Source organism: Meleagris gallopavo, chromosome 2 (assembly GCF_000146605.3).
Source record: "Meleagris gallopavo isolate NT-WF06-2002-E0010 breed Aviagen turkey brand Nicholas breeding stock chromosome 2, Turkey_5.1, whole genome shotgun sequence".
NCBI lineage: Eukaryota > Metazoa > Chordata > Aves > Galliformes > Phasianidae > Meleagris > Meleagris gallopavo.
This window is the reverse complement of record NC_015012.2, coordinates 20,430,618-20,435,787: the sequence shown is the minus strand read 5'-3', so window position 1 is coordinate 20,435,787 and position 5,170 is coordinate 20,430,618. Positions and strand designations below refer to the sequence as shown.

Below are 5,170 nucleotides of genomic sequence, written 5' to 3'. Positions count from 1 at the left end.
TTGCAAGCTCACTGAAGTCCTCAGTTTCCTAGGTTTTTAATGCTTGCTTTGGGATAAAGCATCTTTGGTTTATTTTCACCCTTGCTTCCCTCTCACCCACAGACACATGCACGTTTATGTTTCTTTTCTATTTTAATATAATATCCTTCTCCAGGAACATTTTCCCAAACAATTTATTAAGCTCCCCAAATGAAATGCTGTACTGTGCCAGAAACCATTTGGTCTTCAAATTCCCCAGGACATGAATGAGACTGGTGTGGCCATAGAGGGGAACTGGTGAAGACCTCAAACTGCTGCCTATAGGATTTAAGACCCTGGGCCTTGTGTAAGGGTGGATTCTGAGGATCCAGCCAGAAGTGGGCAGGAGCAGAAGCATCTCTGGTTCCTTTCCTCAGTGAATCTCCTCTGGTGAGAACAGGCCTGAATGGCCATAAAAGGTTCTCAGATGTTTGTCACTCAGAGATGGTCCTCTGCCCAATATGGTTACATGGATACTGCGTGGATGTTTCCAAACAGCCCAACCCCATGGGCAGGTGGAAAATCACTGTCTCCTGAGAGCTGGATGAATTCCAGTCCCATTCACATTCTGTTGGAACTTGAGACTATATGGGATATGTAGAAACTGTGTGATCACTTAAAGATAAGAAAGGACAAAAATTTCAGAGTTATTATTACTGCTATAGTCACTGTTAACTAGCAGCACAGAAAAAATCAACTGTTTACCTTTAAAAAAAATGTATGTAAAACTTTAGCTTTCTTGCTTATTTCTGATTTCTGTTCTCTAACACCTTGTTGATCCCTAATGCAGAACATGCCTAGAGCTGCCTGCGAAATATGTTGTGACACCCAACATGGCAACACAGGAAGTCCCTGCCTGCCTCTGCTGTCCCTGATGCTGGAGGAGGATAAGCTTTGCTGGTCAGTGGGTGCTGTTGTGGGGGTGGCCATGGCTGGGCCATTGGGAGTGTCTTGCTCTTTTGGGGATGCACATGGTGGGCAAATGTGTTTAAAAATCCAAATGAAAGTCTACAGAAATGCATCACTCCCTCAACTCAGTGAGTCTTGTTTTCTTAAACTGCCCACTGAAGTGCCAGCTACTGGGGCTGTTAGAAATGCCTTCTCCTTTCTAGGAACACAGAAATAAGTGTGTCCATTATGATATGTGTATGTAAAAATACACTCACTCTTGTGAGACCCTCTACAGTTCCAAATTGCAGAGAAGGTGAGTAGTACAAGGGCATGAAGTACTTGCTGGAGTGTGGCTGTGTGCAGGCACCAGCACACCCTGCTGAGGGCCCACACTGCTTCCTTGAGCTGAGCAGTACCGTCACTTGGCTCAGTTCTGCTTAGGAAGGCACGATTAGACAGCTAGCCTTTAAAGAGAAAAGTGAGCTTCTGGAACGTGATTGTCATCATGGAGATGGTCTATTTCTTGTGACGTATTCCAATCTAGTGCTTTATCTAGCAGTCAGCAACCCTGCCTGCAAGCAGGGGGTGGAACTGAATGATCTTTGAGGGCCTTTCCAACCCAATCCGTTGTAGGATTCTATGATTTTTAATCTGTATTTATGCACAGAGGAGGCTGAAAACATTGGAAACAACAACAACAAAAACCACAAAAACAAACAAACAACAAAAAAAACCCAACCACAAAACAAACAAAAAAACCCCCACAACTGCCATTTTGATCAAAGCTAGGTGCATGAACAAGTACAAGAACTATTGCCACCATGATAGCTGGGTAATATGGCTTAGCCAGGGCACCAATATGCTGAGACTGAATGGAAAGATGCTGGAAACCCCCAGAGAAAGAGCCCTGCTTGTAAGCAATGTGACGGTAGAATATCTGTTTACACAAATCTGGCATTATTTAATGGTGCAAAGATTAAATCTATCCTGCATGTTTGAAATGATAGGCACAATTTATTTGTGTGTCACACAGTTTCACTTTGGTTTTTAAGGACAATGATGTGATTGTGACAAAGCCAAGTGACTCCCAAGGCTCATCCACAATGCTGATGAGAACTGGTGGGGAACACAATGGATGAGAACGAAACAATTACCAGTGTCTTTTAAAGGAAACTGTGAGAGAGAGGTGGGCAGGACTTCGATACAGGGAAGGACGGAAAGCAAGAGTGTGGGGCATCCATGGAAATATGGCTATCTTTTCTGCCACTGTTGGGCTTGGGGGTATTTTTGACACCCACATGGAAGAACAATGCAGGATGAGAATGGCGATGGCTCAAAAGCAAGCACTTTGCCAAAAACATTGTGTGGGTACAATTGGCTATTCAGGCCAACGGAGATGGGTTTCATAAGGGTCCCCTCTTTTCCTGAAACATCTTATTCTCCTTGCTAAATGGCATTTAAAAGCACCAAATATTGTATTAAAAATGCTTTTCAGGGCTAAACAACGTTAAAAGCACTTTGTATAGCTTGCATTGCTATTTAGGAAAGCATGTTATTCTTTTTAATTTGCTCACTCATTCCTGAATAACTTTTCATAGGACTCCAGACACTGCAGTGTGACAGCTAAACCAAGGAGCATCGGATGCAATGGAATTGCTCTACAAGCAACCTTGCCAAAGGCCCTTTTGCTGCACAAAGCTGGCTCTATCTTTGTATATTGAGGGAACTAAATCAATGTTAAATGCTTGGCTCTTTTCACAGGACAATGACCAGGACCTAAGCTGCGTCCTTCCTATTTGATTGACACTTGAAACGTTGAGTTGGAATCAGCCAGAGGCACTGCTACAAGCTTGAAGCCTCTGCTGGGGATAACAACTGGTGACATCTGCAGAAAGGCCGACAAAAGGCAGTTGAAAGCCGTGTTTGTTGCTTTCCCCTCTCAGATCTCCTCTCTTTCATGGAGCTCCTTACTTGCTTTAATATTATGATTCAGCACCTGGCTCTTTTGAACCTTGCTTTAAACTTCAAAAGGCGAGGTGGTATTAACAAACATGAAACGAAAAAGTGGCAGTAGTTTGATTTACTGTTGTCGTCTTATCAAGGGGGTTTTTTGTCACCAGCTGCCACTTTCTGTCATCTTTGGAACCATTATCATTTCTCTAAAATCTAAAAGACTCCACTTAATAACAGCTTTGAATACAGGCAGGATCAGTAACGTATACAGTTCTGGGATGACAGGGCCATGAAATGAAAAGAAAGATGTTGACAAAAAAAAAAAAAAAAAAAAATCCTTAAAAAAAAACAATAAAACAAATAAAAGCCATAGTACTTCTAAGTGACCTTGATTTCAGAATTAAACAAATCAAATCAAGCACAATTCCATTGTTCTTTTTGGATTAATTCTGCACTTTCTTTGCAATGTTTCTTTTTTGTTCTCAGGACTAAGAGAAAACAAAGCCAAGGCTTTCAGAAAACTGCTCGGCACACAACAAGCACTCGGTATCACATGAGTGCCGTAAGCTTCTTGCTGTAAGATTGCCAGCGATAATTACTGGTCTTGTTTCCCCACCATCCCAGCACAGCAACTCGCATTCAGGCTGAGCTGCCTTGCTAGTCAAAAATATGCTCAGCTCCCCTCTTATAGTGCTGCTCCATGCTTTCCTGCAGTTCTTCCCAACGTGGTTGTGCTGGTCTTTGGCTGCCAAGGCAGAACCAAAAATGTTCCTGTGCCTGGTCAAGTTTGCCCGTTGCGGCTGCTCACATTAAGTCACAGGCAGTCAAATAAACACAATTTTCTAAAGTGTAAACCTACTGCACTTTCACACTTGTCACCTCATCATTCCTTACAGGAAACTTACTCTGATCCCTCTGATCCCTTTGTTTTATAATGGTATGCACAGAAATTTTTCCAAGTGCCTTCTAAAGTCATGGATAAATGATGGACAACACATTGCAAGCAATGACTTTTAATTTGTACATATTGGAACCTGCATTTCTGTGCATCTTAATAGTTACTTCCATTTGTGCAAAAAGAGTGAAACCAATTGAAAAACCCAAAGGATCCCCTTCACTCTCTTCATTGATGTGTCCTCCCTCTCCTTAGTTATGTGTAACTCCAGGCAATGGGATCCAACACTTATTCTCCCATTGGCCTCTTCCAGACCTGTTCAACCACAGGAATCTGGGGGAGATTTGTGCCAGAATGTCTTCTTAAAACAGGGATGGAAACTACAAAATGAGAATGTTCATAAAAGTGAAAGTGCTGACGTCTTGACCAGTGAAAATATAGGATTTCAAGACTACAAAGTTGGTTGACTTTTTATGGATTAGGACACAACATAACTCATGAAATTGAGATGGAGATTGCTAAAAATACCTATTATCCTCTGACAGAAGCACTTACTGTGTAATGACAATGAGACTTTTTCACAGAGCATGTCCACATTTGAAATTCTAGTCTTTTTAACAAGTGTTAATTACTGCATGCTAACCAGCAGAAGCGTGTGGGGGAGATGTTTTATATTTACTTGTTCCAGACTGGGAACATATTAGAAAGTAGGCTCCATTCCAGATTAATGTGGTATGAATGAATGTGTTACCCAACTACAAATGAAAAATATTGCAAGAAGAAATAAAGATTTTTCCCTGGCATATTTCTTTGAAGAGGAGACCAAGAATATGTTTCGAGCATTAGGTCAAGTGGAAATCTGAGCCTGACCCTATTAAAAGTGTGTGTGGCATACAGATACCATAGCAATGTATCTGTGGGAGGTACATTTTGGTTTACCCATGAAAAATGAGGTATTCTGAAAGAACATAAATGGGAAAGAGTGGGTACAGTTGTACCAGTCTCCCTGCGTGCTTTACGATGATGCTGGAGAAGAGCTACATATACATATATATATATATGGATATATTTATAAATAATTTATGTGTAATTCACTTGTTATATGTTGAGTACATTCATTCATATGCATGTTCAATATATTTATAATAAAACAGTGTATGTACATATATACTGAGCTGAGTTTTGGCTTCATTATTTCCTTAACAGATTTTGGAAGTGAGAAAACTGAGATAATTATTTTCTTAAAATAACTGACAACACATTCTCAGATAAGTATCTGGCAGGCCAATGAAACTCAGTATTGTGAGGTCAAAGCACTTGAAGAACAAAAGATGTAGTCCCCACATCTAATGTATACCTTTATGTCCTCCACAAATTGCCTACTACGAATTCCAGGAAAAATAAACATGTACA

General features: G+C 40.9%; 1 long non-coding RNA gene across 2 annotated transcripts in view; it reads left to right on the top strand.

Moving 5' to 3' along the window:
• LOC109365902 overlaps nt 1-4,860 on the top strand; it is a 23,093-nt gene extending 18,233 nt beyond the window's left edge. For both annotated transcript variants that reach the window (XR_004158802.1, XR_004158801.1), the window contains exons 3-4: nt 809-918; nt 2,508-4,860. This is a non-coding gene — a long non-coding RNA (uncharacterized LOC109365902). The remainder of the gene's footprint in view (nt 1-808; nt 919-2,507) is intronic.
• Nucleotides 4,861-5,170: the final 310 nt, after the last annotated feature.